Below are 17,522 nucleotides of genomic sequence, written 5' to 3' on the forward strand. Positions count from 1 at the left end.
TCCTTCCATCATAAGGTCAGAAGTGGGGATGTTCGCTGATGATTGCACAATGTTCAGCACCACTCTCGACTCCTCAGATACTGAAGCAGTCCATGTCCAATGCAGCAAGACCTGGATAATATCCAGGCTTGGGCTGATAAGTGGTAAGTAACATTCACACCACTCAAGTGCCAGGCAATGACTATCTCCAACAAGAGAGTAGCTAACCATCGCCCCTTGATGTTCTTTGGCATTTGGCATCACTGAATCCTCCAATATCAACATCCTGGGGGTTACCATTGACCAGAAACTGAACTGGACTAGCCATATAAATACTGTGGCTACAATAGCAGGTCAGAGGCTAGGAATCCTGCAGCGAGTAACTCACCTCCTGACTCCCCAAAGCCTGTCCACCATCTACAAGGCACAAGTCAAGAGTGTGATGGAATACTCCCCACTTGCCTGGATGAGTGCAGCTCCCACATCACTCAAGAAACTTGACATCATCCAGGACAAAGCAGCCCACTTGATTGGCACCACATCCACAAACATTCACTCCTTCCACCACTGATGAACAGTGGCAGCAGTGTGTACCATCTATAATATGCACTGCAGCAACTCACCAAGCATCCTTAGACAGCACCTTCCAAACCCACGACCACTATCATTTGGAAGGACAAGGGCAGCAGATACATGGGAACACCACCACCTATAAGTTCCCCTCCAATTCACTCACCATCATGATTTGGAAATATATCACCATTCCTTCACTGTCACTGGGTCAAAATCCTGGAACTCCCTCACTAACAGCACTGTGGGTGTACCTACACCACATGGACTGCAGCGGTTCAAGAAGGCAGCTCACCACCACCTTCTCAAGGGCAACTAGGGATGGGCAATAAAAATGCTGGCCTAGGCAGTGACACCCACATCCCATGAATGAATAATAAAAAAAAAATCCCCGATTGGACAATATTTGCTAAATATTCCTCAATGTGCTAAGAATTATGCTGACAATTAATTAAGATTGTCAGCCAAGCTCACAATGTGGTACATTTGCGTGTACTGGAAGCTACATATATTAATACACAGGGCCCCGTCCTTTGCAGACAGAAAGAACATGTACATACATTGTGCCTGTTTCAGCTAAACAAAACGAGTGACAGCCATTCGCTGACTCATTCCTCAAGGCAATGTCTTGATCAATCAGCGTCAAGCTTCCTGGTTTAAATTTCAAACAATGCTGGGCAGTTATCTGTCAGTCACCATCAGTGGTGCATTCTCCATGGCAACACCACTTGCCAACCAACCAGCACTCTCTTCACATACAGTATAAATTGTTGTTTTCCCCCTTATACATTGGTATTCCTGCAAAGTATCCTGATGAGTACAAGACGAAAAGCTTCAACATGTCTCCTTTTTCAGCTGTATTTCCTAGTTCCTTCATTGAAACGGTGCAAAATTCACATCCAATTTCAAAGCAGAACTGTAGGATTGGTTGGCAGGGGAATTTTCTATGGGGCCATATTTGGGAGGTCACACCTAAAATTATGCCCATTTCACTCGTGCCTATTTACATCCAAATTTCCTGCCAACCTCATTGACACATGCCAGTCGTGAAGATTGGTGTAAGCAAACAGAAATCCACTTAAATGATGTAGCCCCTGAGGTAAGTGTTAAATTCACACTGTCGCTTCCTCCTTTAGGTAGAAATGAATGTTTCAAGCCATCCATGTACATTAGTCACAGCATGTTTAAGAACATGCGGCCATGGAAGCTTTTCAATTTTTAATGTGAGTTATACTGACGCCGTAAAATAATTTAAAGAACCATTAAAATGCAGAGCAGGTCTCCGTGAGGATGCACTTTTAAAAAAATTCTGTCAAGAATTAAACACTAAAGGAAAGTCTGACTGCTTCTTGCTGCACCTCAAATTCTGGACTTAATTTTACACCCAATTTGAAGCAGCATATTTGCACAAAATTTGCGTGTATGGTTCTTTAGCCTGGGGGTGGAGCCATTATAATGGGCAGTGATGCTTTTGAGTGCAGGCATTGATAGGAGAACAGTAGAGCCAGAAAGTTCAGGCATAGTGTAATTTGTGCCCATGTTTTCTTGCTCTCTTGTGCTTTACACCCCAACGACACTGGACACAAATACACATGGGGCAGGATTTTACATCCCGCAGGCAGGATTGCACCTGACCGATCGGGCATAAAATAGTGTGCGATGATGTTGGGCAAGTGTCCTGATGTCATCATGCACTGGCGCAATATTTCAATCGGCGGGCACTCACGAGAGTCGGCAGCATGCCCGCCGACAATTAAGAGGCCATTTGGGGAAGTGATGGTGTAGTGGTATTGTCGCTGGACTAGTAATCCAGAGACCCAGGGTAATGCTCTGGCAACCTGGGTTCAAATCTTACCACAGCAGATGGTGGAATTTGAATTTAAAAAAAAAATCTGGAATTAAAAGTCTGATGATGACCATGAAACCATTGACAATTGTCGTAAAAACCCATCTGGGTCACTAATGCCCTTTAGGGAAGGAAATCTGCCATCCTTACCTGGTCTGGCCTACATGTGACTCCAGATCCACAGCAATGTGGTTGGCTCTTAAATGCCCTCTGAACAAGGGCAATTAGGGATGGGCAATAAATGCTGGCCTAGCCAGCGACGCCCACATCCCATGAATGAATAAAAAAAAATTAATCCATTAAATAAATGCTATTTGTCACTGCCCGTCCAATCTGACACTTGGCAGGAGGGCCAGGCAGCCTTCCGATTTTTTAGGAAACCTCATCCATGGGTGAGATGAGGTTGCCACAATTAAATAAAAGATAAATATAAATTTTGGGGCCGAAATTTTACTCTGTTGATGTTATTGTGAGTGAGTGTCCTGTCAAAACATTTTTGTTTCAGACTTTAAAATCTTTATATTTGATTTTAAAATTGTTCAGCTCCCTGAGGCAGCTCCCAGTGCTTCTTCAGCATACAAAATTAGCTCATGGAATCATGGAAACAAGTGTTGACATTTCCTCTCCATCTCAATCTCTGTTGATGTATCAGCAGAATATTTTTGAAGTGCTGCTCCATGGTTGAAAGAAGTGTCAAGTCCTCTTTTTGACAAACTTTACATATCCAGTATGCCTTTATTACAGTGACAGTCAGATTACTGGAATGGTGGGATAGGATGAAGAAAAGACGGGAGTTACCACAGAACACACAGTGGTTCATGATTTTATACTCAAGGCAGAATACAGAGAGTTTTTATCCTGAATCTAAGCCATGTTACATCTGATTGATCCCAACAGTAGTTATCAAAGCCTGGGGAAAGCAGGAGCAAAATGAATTATTTATTTAAACATTTTTTTAAAGTTTGTTTTGTCACAATGTGCAATTTATAACAAATCGTGCATTTTTTTGAGGTAAAAGTCTTCATTTTGATTGCCTTAATCTATGCTCTGTCCATTGACCTGAACATAGGAACAGGAGTAGGCCATTCAGCCCACTGGATCTACTTTGACAATTTTGTTACACATGACAGCTCCACAGTTTATTCTTAACCCATTGTGCTTTCTCCTTGTTCCTTAATACTGTAACTCCAGATATAAGTATCTGTCACTCTTTTATACCTTTGCAATGCATTTTACGTTCTTACAATCCTTTGTGTGAAGACATTTTTTCTGGATTCACCTTTGACTAGCTCAGCTCAAACTGTATGATTCTGGAAAGGCAAATTATGTAATTAGTATCTATTTTGTGGATGGTCTATACTTGTTTGTGAAACAGAAGTTTTAAAACTCTTGTTGGACAAAAAGGTGTTGTTATAGTGCAGTGCCGCACAGAGGATATAATATAATGATCTACCTGAACCTTGCCAAAAGCATGTAATAGTTGGGCAATTTGTCATTACAGTATTTTAATTTTAGGGTCTTCATGTGCAATAAGGGAGATAAGATAAATACAAAGGGTATGAAAATTTGAAAAACTTTAAATCCCAAAAGTGTGATAAGCCTTTCACTGATAAAAATAACCCGCTGACAGGATCTCTGGCCTAACCTTCACTTTGTAGTTTCTCATGATGTATTCCATTGATGTGCTGGGCTAGACCAGATAACAGGAGCCCCAAAGGCTTGATGGTCAGGCTGCAAAGCAGCCTTTTGGTTTATTATATAGAAGAGAACTGTGAGATGATATTGGCTTCAAAGGGAATTTAGATACTCCAGTCTTGTACCTGTGGAAGGGTTTATGGCCACGTTAACAAATCAAACATGACAGTAAAGTGGATCGGTAACTCCCGTGGGCCTCACATTGCTATTTCAGTTTCCTAAGTAGCCGCAAGGGCCAGCAACACAAACTCTGTAACATTTCAATAAAGCAGGACTCTGGAACCACATTAGGATTACATTTGTAACATACTAGAGGCATTAGAGGTGTGAGAACAGACACACTTTACTATGACAACGCTGCCCCTTAAAGAGGCTTTTGGCAACCTTCTCAGTCTCCTGCCCCCAGCTTGGAACTGATCGTTCCATAGCTGTATTAAGATGTGTTTTAAATTATATTTTTAGTGTGGATCAAGGTACTGGTCCTACATTTTTACAAATTCTTTCATGGGATGGGGGCATCACTGGCAAGGCCAATATTTGTTGCCCATCCCTAATTGCCCTGGAACTGAGTAGCTTGTTAGGTTACTTCAGAGGGCAGTTAAGAGTCAACCACGTTGCTGTGGGTCTGGAGTCACATGTAGGCCAGAATGGATAAGTATGGTAGATTTCCTTCCCTAAAGGGCTATTGGTGAAAAACTAATTACAGCAATCAATGATAGTTGTCATGATCACCATTACTGAAACAAGCTTTATATTCCAGATATTATTAACTGAATTCAAATTTCATCAGCTTCCTATGGTGGGATTTGAACCCATGCCCCCAGAGCATAAGCCCAGGCCTATGAATTACTAGCCCAGTGACATTACCACTACGCCACCATCTCTCTGAATTCTACTATTAATTGTAAAAAGTGGTCTTATTAATGGCAGCAACATCATCAGATCAGGTCAGGTCACACCTGGAGTACTGTGAGCAGTTCTGGGCACCGCACCTTAGGAAGGGTATATTGGCCTTGGCGGGAATGCCGTGTAGTTTTACCAGAATGTCACCATTAAATACCACTTAAGCTCCTAAATTTTTGCCGTAACAATATGCTTTAATCACAACTTCAGCATAGCACCCCCTCCATGTAACTGTTTCAGGACTTGGGCACTAAGGTCAAGGCTGACACTCCAGCCCAGTACTGAGGGAGAGCTGCACTGTCGGAGGTGCAATCTTTCGAATGAGATGTTAAACCGAGGCCCTGTCTACACTCTGAGGTGGACGTAAAATAGCCTATGGCACTATTTTGAAGACGAGCAGGGGAGTTATCCCCGGTGTCCTGGCCAATATTTATCCCTCAGTCAACATCACAAAGAAAAATTATCTGTTTTATTCCAGAAAGCCAGTTGGTAAGGGATAGTACTGGAGCCAATCTTTACTTAGTCTTACATTTATTTACAGAGTGAAACAGTACAAGCAGACACCTCTTAACTCAACCTCACTACAGTTTCAATTAGTGTTTCTTTATATGTGCTCAAGTGAAATTCCAGTTAATGCCCACCACCTAAAAAACACAACTGATATACAATTAACAATATGAACATACAAACATATGAATTAAGAGCAGGAATAGGCCACTCGGCCCCTCGAGCCTATTCTGCCATTCAGTTAGATCATGGCTGATCTGATAATGGCCTCAACTCCACATTCTGCCTACCCCTGATAACCTTTGACTCCCTTGTTAGTCAAGAGTCTAGCTACCTCTGCCTTTAAAATATTCATTGACCCTCCCTCCACCACTCTCTGGGGAAGAGAGTTCCAAAGATTCACGACCCTCTGAGAGAAAAAAAATCTTCTCATCTCTGTCTTAAGTGGGAGACACCTTATTTTTAAACTGTGTTCCCTAGTTCGAGTCTCCCCCACAAGGGGAAACATCCTCCCAGTAGCCACATTGTCAAATCCCCTCAGGATCTTATATGTTTCAGTAAGATCATCTCTCATTCTTCTAAACCCCAATGGATACAGGCCCAACCTGTCCAACCTTCCCTCATCAGATACCCCCCACCCCAGGTTTCAGTCAAGTCATTGAGATTTCCTAAATGCCCTATTATAACCTACTTAATAATAGATTCCAGCAATTTCCCAATAACAGATGTTAAGCTAACTGGCCTATAGTTTCTTGCTTTCTATCCCCTTCCTTGCTTGAGTAGAGGAATCACATTCGCTATTTTCCAATCTGATGGGGCCTTTTCAGAACCTAGGGAGCTTTGGAAAGTTAAAAGCAATACATCTCCGATCTCAGCAGCCATTTCTTTTAATACCCTAGGATGAAGTCCATCAGGACCTGGGGAGTTGTTAGCTTTTAGCTCTAATAAAACTAGGGGCCACTGTTTAAGAATAAGGGGTCACCCATATAAGACAGAAATGAGGTGAATTTTTTTCTCTCAGAGGGTAGTGACTCTTTGGAACTCTCTTCCTCAAAAGACAGTGGAAACAGAGTCTGAATATTTTAAAGGCAGAGGTGGATAGATTCTTGATAAACAAGGGGGTGAGAGGTTCTCGGCAGTAGGTGAGATGCAGATTTCAGGTTACCATCAGATCAGCCACGATCTTATTAAGTGGCAGAGCAGGCTCGAGGGGCTGAATGGCCTACTCCTGCTCCTTGTTCATTTTTTTGTATAATTTTCTCAGTACCCTTTCCCTGGTGATAGTAGTTGTTTTAAGTTCCTCTCTCCTTCTCACCTCCTGATTCACAATTATTTCTGGGATGTTATTTTTATCCTCTCCAGTGAAGATAGACATATCTGTTCAATTCATCCACCATTTCCGTACTTTCCGTTATTAATTCCCCATTCCCACTCTATAGCGGACCAAAACTGACTTTACTCACTCTTGTTCCTTTTTAAATATCTGTAGAAACTCTTACTATCTGTTTTTATATTTCTAGCTAGCTTTCTCTCACACTTGCATTTCTCTCTCCTTATTAATCTTCTCATCATTCTTTGCTGTTCTGTCCAGCCACTCACCTTTGTGTAATTATACATTTTCTCTTTCAATTGGATACTATCTTTAACTTCCTTTGTTGGCTAATATGTTTGAATGTAACCAAACATACAAGTACAAGGAAAGACAAATTTAGCTAGGCATTCTGAAATACTTATCAGAGCCAAGACAGATTTGCCCTGCATTGAATGAAGGATACACTCAATTTCATAAATTAGTCCAACATTCACAACTGACAAAGTGCTCTTGTGGGATTTGAACCTAGGATCACCTGTTTACAAAGCAGATGCTTTAATCAACTAAGCTACAGACTGCTCAGTATTGCAATAGTGTTTGTGGGAGCTTACCAAGTGCAAATTGGCTGTTGTGTTTTCTGCATTACAGCAGTAACCATGCTTCAAGAAAGTACTTCATTGGCTGTAAAGGACTTTGAGATGTTATAATCACTCTATAAATGAAAACCTTTCTTTCTTTTCTTTCTATCCATTTGACCCACTGGTTATCCTTGTGGATTTTCTGAGTGAGCTTGGTAATATTGGTGACAACTATTGCTGAATTATAGGCAGTTTTGTAATGCAGGCTTGAACCCATGAGGAACAAAGCTGAATTATATTTCCCTTGGGATTCTTTCAGCTATCTGAGAGGGGACATTTGCTGTATCAGTCAGGTCTCAAGGTGGAAGGTCAGTGTATGACTTACTGTACCATCCTATTGGCTAAATGGGATTGTTTTGAAGCATTTTTTACTTGAAAAAATTTAATTTGTGTCACTCTTTCAAATATATATCTAACTGAGAAAGCTCAGCCTTGTTATTTACAGGATACCCTTTTCCAAAAATGTTTAAACCTGTTCAAGTTCTGAGCAGGTTGTTAGTATCAGCAATTCTTAGCCTGCAGCCTAGTGCAGGCCCTTCAATCATAGCCACTGGTAGCTGACCATCATTGTTGGCATCCATCTGTCTCGGGAGACAATGGGTGTATGTCACCTCTGTATTAAGCATCGTCTGTTGTGGCTGTAGAGGCTGTTTGGGGAGTGGCAGGCCATTCCACAGCTGGCACAGACGTGCTTTGGTCTGGCGTTGACTGATGGGTTTTTCCTTCCGACGGGCTGTCTTTTCCACCATCTGGTCATTCCTTTGATCCCCTGCCTTTCCTGACCACTCGACTCCAGGCACCCCGGTCAGCAGTGAGGACTTCCCATGCATCGACTCCAATCCCGGTCAGCTTGAATTCTTATTTACAGACATCCTTGTATCGCAGACGTGGGTGACCTGTTGGTCTCGTGTTCATAGCAAGCTCACCATGGAGCATGTCTTTGGGGATGCGACCATCATCCATTTGACTCACATGACCCAGCCAACAGAGTGACCGCTGACTCAACAGCTGACTATCTAACCATAGATGCTGAGAAGTCTTGCAGAGGGCACGCAATTTATGTACACAGCAGTACATCCTGTGGTCATAATTTGTGATCATGCTTTTGTATCACCTGTACTACTGTAAGTTGCAGTGTTAAAATTCCTTGCTTGGTTTTGCTATGTTGCATAACTGTCACAATATAATTACATTGGAGTTAAGTGGCTCTGGGAGTGATTTTCTGTCACTACCTTATATATAAGAACACTTCTATTCATCAGTTGTAACTAAGTGTCTTGCTTCTATTGCAGTTGCTTTGAAGAATCACAGATGTCCTTCTGGCAATAATGGACAACAAGCTCTTTGTAAAGTCCACTTGTCTGAGATGGAACTGATTTTGCAGGTTGAAAAAGATATATTTTTCAAGAAAGGCCTGTAACAGCTCTCCATTGACTATTCTTGATATATTTTGCAGGTTATCTTGTCATACACACAGGGTCAGAGCTAAGGATCAGTGGTGGGGGTGGGGAAGTCTGGTGGGGTGTGCTCACATTACAGATTTGGCCAACTCGATAGAGCTGCTGTCATGATGTGCTCCAAGAACCAGACTGCCATTTGCATCACCTCAAAAATGGCAAAATGACCAGGAAGTTAAAAGCCCAATGAGGCCAATTATTTGCAGCCAGTTTGGGCCAAGTCCTGCCCTACAAAATTGGCCGTCCCCAACATGAGGGTTGGGGAACTGCCAAATCCCCACTGGCATCCCCACTGGATACAGCTTGTTCTCCAGGGCACCAAACTGTATAGAGGTCATAATACACAGAGAGTTATAGACACTTCGAGGGCCTTGGATTGGTGTCTGCCTGCAGAAACCTGAGAGCTCAATGGTGTGAGGGATTAAGACCTCACCTTGTATATTTTTTTAATAAAATATATAGAGATATGCTTCTTGCTATTTCAAAAACATAATTAAAGCTGGACAAAGATCTTTAAACTGGTCAAATCTATATCTGTCTGTGACCCCAAACAAAAGAAGCTACCCACACAAACTCACACATTGTTATCCCTGAGGAGCTACTAACGACATCCTGTGGGCTGCACAGGCCAAATTCAAGTTAAGAGAGCTATACAAAGGCCATCTGCTTTCATAACCCAGGATGGCCAACAGGAGTCTGCTTGCCTGCTAAGACAAAGGGCCCCATAACCTTCCTTTCAATTCTTAATGGCTGAGACATTTAACAATCTCGGGCAGCCAGACGAGGGATGCACATCCTTTGTCAAAGACAGTGTGGAGAGGTGGGAGTCATGTGACATGGGCCTCTGGCTTGTGGAACCAGTAATATTGCCTTCCTGAACTGCAAAGCTCAGTCTGTTGTTTGACATCTGACTAGCAGGCCACACCGATGGAGCTCTGGCCTTGGTTGAACACCTTGCCCCATCTACCCTGCTTCTGTTGGAAGTTCTGTGCCATCACCTACAAAACTGATTCATCTCTGCATGCCTATCTCATCTTGTGAAGCCAACGCCACTGGATAAGTGAATTGTTCAGCATCGGTTTTAAGCCCACCGACCTCCATGAAGGAATACCTCATTGGACTTTGATTCTGGACTCTGGAACCCACATGAACCAACATTTATTTTCTCTGTGGCCTCTGTACTGTAAATCCTTTTCTTTATCCCTCTTTTTACTGTCCGAGTGTGGAGGTGACATTGCGACCCTTCTTTCATGTTTTGAGCGTGTGCAAATAAATTAACCCTTTGAGTTCATCCTACCTCAGCTTCGCTGAGGGGCTATTAATAGAAAATTGGATCACACCAAAACCGAGGGGTTGGGGAATATGCCACTGATTATAAAGAGGGAAACAAATCAAAATACCTTTCTTCTTACGGACGGGTGGTGAGAGGTGAAATTAGTGCTGTTTAAGTTAACCCCCTCCTGCTCATAACAATGGAATGATGGAGTGTTCACCCTGCACATTGCTGTTCTGTGCCAGAAATAGACATGGGGAGAAAATAGGGTGAGCAAACACCTCTTTTACTATTGGCATAACAGATGGAAAATATCTCAACACTTAATATACAAGGTTCCTATCCACACAGGATAAATGTAAATGAACCTACCAGCTACAAATAATTCTCACTTAGCTTTTGAATTCCCAATTGCGTTGCCAGATTTCTAATTGTATGTGAGTGGCACAATGCTGCAGGGCACGGGAACAGCAATGTGTATGGCGGACACTGTGCCACATATCTGCAGTGGGAACATTAATATTGACCGGCAGGACCCAGTGTAAACTAATAATTTGCTCATTTAGATTTATCACCCTATTTCAGGCACAGAACAGTAATGTGCAAGCTGAACACTCCATCCCATTGAGCTCCCACTCTTGACCAGGCTTCTGCACTATCACCACCCCCCACACCCTCCCCTACACCTTCCTAGTACAGGGACCTCAAGGTCATACTAACATGCAAATTAGGAGCAGGAGTAGACCACTCAGTGCCTCGAGCCTGCTCCGCCATTCAATAAGATCATGGCTGATCTGAATGTAACCTCAACTCCACATTCCCGCCTACCTCCAATAACCTTTCACCCCTTGCTTACGAAGAATCTATTTACCTCTGCTTTAAAACTATTCAAAGGTTCAGCTTCCACCGCCTTTTGAGGAAGAGAGTTCCAAAGAGTCAACTGTAGTGCCCTCATCGCTGTCTCAGCTGAGATCACTCAACTGAGCAAAGATCAGGGATCAAATTTGGGACTTTTGTGGTCTGTACGACTTAGTACCTCACCACACAGTCCATTCACCTACTGCCCATAGCTGAAGCCACATTTAGATAGGGCTTTTTATAATGTTAAAAGTGTGATACCATTGGCACAGTGTAACATAGCTTTCCTGGTATATGCAGGCACTGGATAGTTTTGCAGTGGTTATAACTGCTGAATGAGTTGTATTTTACACCTTGCAAAGAATTCAGGATTATCTGGCCTTCCATCAGGTCAGTTTATTGGGCTTATTACTATAAAATCTGCAAAGATATTTATTGATGATAAATGAACTTTCTTGGGGAAACATATCTCCTCCTTGAATGAATACGTTTTGTCAGCAAAGTGTGACATGAATATGACATTACCCGTAACCTGAGGCCATTGAAGGGGAGCCAAAGAATTTGGAAGACCTGTGGCTCAGTTGGTAGTGCATTTGCCTCTTGTCAGGAAGATATAATGATTCTCATAATGTTATTGGAATTTATTATGAAATAGAGCAATATTGGGATGAATCTGTGTATGTGTGTGTGTGTGTGTGTGTGTGTGTGTGTGTGTGTGTGTGTGACTTAATTGGATTAAAGGCAGCTGGTCTGAAGGCTTTGATGTAAACATGGTAAACATGGGGGAAGTTTAGAATGTAAGGTGTCAAAGGACATTTGCCTTTCGAAATAAACCAGACTAGATTGTTTTTAAAGGAGAGGTGAAATGTGTCACCTCGTCAGGTGAAGTTTAGAAACAGTGTGTTTATTTTTCCCAATGATTACTGGTAAAATGTAGGGCTATGAGAAATTTTTATCATCAGGAAGGTAAAGTCCAAAGAAATAGTGAAACAATGGGAATTTTCATTCAAAGGGGAAAATATGTATAAAGGAGCAAAGGCTGTGTGTGAGGGAAGGCAGTCTAAGATTCAACAAGTGTGAAATGCCTTCAGCCTGTATGTACCAAACTGCTGCCTTCGGGGACTGAAGCTAAGAGAACTTGCTTTGAATTCGACTGTTCAGGGTATCATTTACTTTGCCTGGGTCTTTTAAAAATGTGTCTTACTGTTGCTTTAACAAAAGAGTAACTGGGAGTCAGATTAAGTAGGGGATTTAGAAGTTATCATAGTAGTAATTTGTAGACCTATGTATGTATTTTAAAGTCATATCTTCTATTAATAAATGTTTAATTTAGTTTTGTAAAAACCTATAAGACTTGATGGTCTTATTACTACTGAATTCAAGGCACACATCTCGAAATTTACACAAATTGTAAAACAAGTTGTGGCAGTTGTTTCAAGTTTCCCTTTTGGGATTTGAAATATTCAGCATTTACCATCAGCTGTGCCATAACACCCTGAATTATAAGGTTCTGGGTTCACATCCCATAAGCCAGGGCTTGAGCACAAAATCCAGGCTGACACTCCAGTGCGGTACAGAGGGCGTGCCGCACTGTTGATGGTGCTGTCTTTTGGATGAGATGTTAAACTGAGGCCCCATCTGCCTGCTCAGGGGGGATGTAAAAGATCCTGTAGCATTGTTTTCGAAGAAGAGCAGGGGAATTATCCTCGGTGTCCTGGCCAAAGTATATCTCTCAGCCAAAAAGGGAATTTATGCATGGAGACAGGGGGCATGGCTGGGTGTTAAAAGAATACTTTGCATCTATCTTTACTAAGGAAGAAGATGGTTCCCAATTCATGGTGAAAGAGGAGATAATTCAGATACTTGAAGGGTTTAAAATTGATAAGGCTTTGGATAGCCTATCTGCACTTAAAGTTGATAAGACACCACATGAGATGTCACAAAAGATACTAAGGGAAGCTTCCCTTCGATGTCATTGAATTTGGCTTTCTCCCAGTTAATTATTCTTATTCTAGATTGGTCCTTGCCCTTTTCCATAGCCAACCTGAACCTTATGATGCAACGATCAATGTGCCCTTCATGTTCCCTTACTGACACTTGATCCACTTTGCCCACCACTTTCCCAAGAGCCAAGTCTAACTCTGCCTCCTTTCTCGTTGGACTGAAAACATACAACTGTAGAAAATTCTCCTGAACACACTTTATCCAAGAATATTTAATACCCAGGCCTGCTCTTCTTTGAGGTCTCCGTTATCGGCACAACATCGTATTTCCACGTGACTACATGCACTTGCAACTCACCAATCTTACTTAATCCCACCCTGTGCATTCACGTACATGCACAGTCACCCTACTTTAGACTTATCTTTGGGTATAAAAGGAAAGTCTGTTGATATGTGTTGGAGAAAGGTCCAGCTGTCAAATTCTGTCAGCTTCTGTCCTCTTGTAGCCCCTTTTACTATTGGTGCATTGTTTGGAATTGTAATGTGTACAGTAAAAGTCACACGCTAGCGCTTCATCTTTTCTGGCACCAGAATATGGAAGACAATATTAAACTGAAGCACCAGTCCTCTTTTAGCTTCATTTGGAGTCACGTTTTCAGATGAACTTAACCATGTTATAGTCAAATGTAGCAACTAATAATGATAGTATAAAATATGTATGATGTAAGAGTGGGACTTGTCAAAAGCTCTTGTCTGCAAATCCCATTACTAAGTTTTCGGACAAGTGCTTCTGTTTGCTAAGGTGTAACTAGACATGGTCAATTGATAAGACTATCCAGATTATGAGGAAATACAATTAACCCTAATGCAGCAATATAAATCAAGAGAAGCCAATGAAACATCCTATCTGGCTCTTTAGTTAAAAATGAAAAGGTAAATTTCCCAAATGATGGACTCGACACTTCCCACTATAAAGTGTCAGCATGGCTTAGTTTGTAACACTTTTGCCTCAGGTTTAGGGGGTCGTGAGATCAAGCCCCACTCCAGAGACTTGAGTACGTCATCTAGGCTGACACTTCAATGCAGCATTATTCAAAGAATAACCAAAGAGTTCTGGTGTACAGGCCAACACTTATTTCATAACAAGCACCACTACACAGATCAACTGGTCATTTATCTAATTGTTCTTTGTGGGAATTTCCCATGTGCAAATTAGCTATCATGTTTCCCTGCGTAAAATATGGTGATTACACCTCAAAAGTAATTAATTGAGCAGAATTTTAAGGCCCTGCTGTGGTGGGGGTGGGGCCATAAAATGCAGCAAGCCATTCAAAAGTCCATCGACTTTGGCGGGAGCGGAAAATCCCACCGGTGTAAAATTCCGCCCATTATCTGTGAAGTGCTTCAGGAATCCTTTCTTAAAAAAGGGACATAGCCAGCATTTATTGCCCATCCCTAGTTGCCCTTGAGAAGATGGTGGTGAGCTGCCTTCTTGAACCGCTGCAGTCCATGTGGTGTAGGTACACCCACAGTGCTGTTAGGGAGGGAGTTCCAGGATTTTGACCCAGTGATAGTGAAGGAACAGCGATATATCTCCAAGTCAGGATGGTGAGTGACTTGGAGGGGAACTTCCAGGTGGTGGTGTTCCCATGTGTCTGTTGCCCTTGTCCTTCTAGGTGGTAGAGGTCACGGGTTTGGAAGGTGCTGTTGAAGGAGCCTTGGCGAGTTGCTGCTGTGCATCTTGCAGATGGTACACACTGCTGCTACTATGTGTTGGTGGTGGAGGAAGTGGATGTTGAAAGCGGTGGATGGGGTGCCAATCAATTCTGAGGACATGAAAGGTGCCATATAAATGTAAAGCTATTCTTTTTCCTTCTTCACCTAAGGTAAAACTAATTGGCCAGCTGTTTCCTGGTTAATGTTTTTCTCTTTCTTGAACAGTATTTCACCACTCTGAGATCCCTTTGCAAATAATGATCTATCCCCCTCCATTTCAGTCTGATGTCCTGCACCACCTTGTGTTTGAGTTTATTCACACAGAAGATCATCATGAGTTTCATCGCCAGCCCTACTGGCCATGGAATCCAACAGCAGTGCCCCAAAGTAACTCCATGGGACAAGGTATGAACAATAATGTTGCTCTTGAGGCGCACAGTAAGGATAAAGGAACCCTTAGAGATGTTTGTTTCAGGTGGACCAGATGCCAACTTGGGTCTGTCACACATTAAGTGCTTTTATGTTTACTAAGGGAACCCTGGGGAGTAGTGCTGAAATGGGAAGCTACTAATTCTCTGCTGTTTATTTTACTCCTGCTAAGACCTGTAGTAGCCAGTAATTATTGATTTCCACTGCTTTGCATTGGGGAATTTGGCTCTGCACTTTCCCTTATAAATAAAGACACTGGCAGCTCACAAGCCCCATGGAAAGTGTGTCTCCTTTGCAAAATCTTGGATTTTGCACTCAGCAGTGAAGCAAGGGTTTGAAACTATAGTTGTATCATCAAGCTTCCCAAGCAGCCAATCATATTCAGGTATTCTCAACGACAGCCAAGCAGGAAAGGAAAACACGAATAGTCAAATCACTTTTGAGAAATTTTACAGAGAGCAAAATAAAGATAGTGACACATCAAATGGGGCTGAGGTAGAAACTGAAATATCATGAAAAAAACTTTTAGAAAAATCCAATAATTAATCAGAATGGGAGCATTGAATAACATTACACATGTTATTTTCAGGACCAGGTTGGTTGTTCAGAAATAGTAATGGGTCAGATTGCTGTTTAAAAGCTGATTAAATCTCATTGAACAAGGCTTGACTTTATATTGAGTTTCTAACAGCGATATGAGAGTGGAAAAGGGTTAATTCCCACAGATCAAACGATTTAGCTGCTTGCTGATTCAGTGTGGGCTCCGCAGTGCAGCCTATGGCAAAGCAGTGAATGATGGACCGCTTCTTTTGGATTTCTGCATGAATCTGTGCCGGCACTGAATCCTGAAGTTCATAGTAGATTCAGGGAGGCAATCTCAGCAAATGTGACCATCCACCATCAAAACCCAGTGAATTCCAGGCCAAGGTGTTTTTCCATCAGTGGCACTCTTTGGACATGAAAGCCATTCAGAGTTCGTTCATGTTAAAAACAGTTTGAGCTGCAAACAGGAGGAACAAAATCTAATCCCTGCTGATATTGAAGAGTGCACATTGTGTGTGACTGGATCATGTGGGTGTAGGTCAGGCGAACTGGATGTTTCAGCCCTGTATTGTGATGTTGGCAACAGTGACATTTAGAGGCACCACTGGATTGTAGAACCGAGTTCATGCCAGTGGTTTCCTGCATATGGGGAGTCCTCAGGCTGAATTTAACGATGGGGGTGGAGGGTGTGGTGTGTACTGCTTGCTTCCCCCACTCCCCATTAAAAACGTCGGTCGCAAATTGACCAGCTTAAAAAAAGACCGGCCTACAGCGATATTACATGGCCAGCAGCCTTAGTGAGTGTTGTAGGGTGGCTGAGTTGTGCTTTAATGATAGAGTTTTGATTCTTGGGTGGAAACTTTAAGTTTATTTACAATATACTCAGCAGCGACTACACATGTGCTTTCAACTCCAACTCTGTCTCTGTACTGGCTGATGAGGTAGCATGCACTGCTCTCCTATTGGTTATTACAGATCATGTGATCTTCCTTAAAAAGTGTTATTCTTAAAGGTACATTACACACTAAATAAAACCATAATTACTACATTCCTCCCCCTTTGACTCGGCTGTACATATATTTACAAGTACATGTTTTTCAAGACAACATAATATTTACACTGGGTGAGGAATTTACAAGTTCAGTCTTTCAGGTGGTTTCCTGGTATATGTGGAACGTCACAGCTCCACAGCTTCAGATTCTTTGTCAGGAACTGTTTACAATTATGTTTTTTTGTGGTTAGCCGGAAGGGACTTTCCTTACGCCAGGGGTTCCCAACTTTAGGTCGTGACCCCAGGGTCACGAGCAATGGCAACCGTGGAGCAGAGCCTCAGATTTGACAATATTGGGATTGGTGGCAAGGCCCCTTCAAATGTGTGCGAGTTTATTTTTCCTATGGGTGTGGACTAATCCAATGAGGCCCTATCAACAGAGCCTGCAAAATGGTAGGTATCTTAGTTGTTTTTTGTTCCTATATCCCTGCTGTTCGAACCCCCACCCCACTCAACAACTCAGGCCCCTCCCAATTTTTAGTCTGGAGCTGCACCAAGAGTGAAGCATTAAACTGGTGTCACAGCAGGAAATAGTTTAGGAAGCATTGCTTTACACTGTGTTCCTCCTACTCTCATATTACCTTCATGTCTTGAATTATCTGCACAAAAAAAAGATAAATTCCCCTTATATCGACACTAAGCAGGATAGGATTGTGCTAGATCCTTGCACTATCTGATGACACCGGCAGGACTAAGTGACTCTTTTAGATGCCCTTGCAGTGTGAAGTGAAAGCCACTCTTTGGGAGTTACTTGCCCCTTACCCTGCAGTCCCCAGAGCAGACCTGCCTTATTGTACCAACA

This window comes from Carcharodon carcharias, chromosome X (genome assembly GCF_017639515.1).
Source record: "Carcharodon carcharias isolate sCarCar2 chromosome X, sCarCar2.pri, whole genome shotgun sequence".
NCBI classification, from domain to species: Eukaryota; Metazoa; Chordata; class Chondrichthyes; order Lamniformes; family Lamnidae; genus Carcharodon; species Carcharodon carcharias.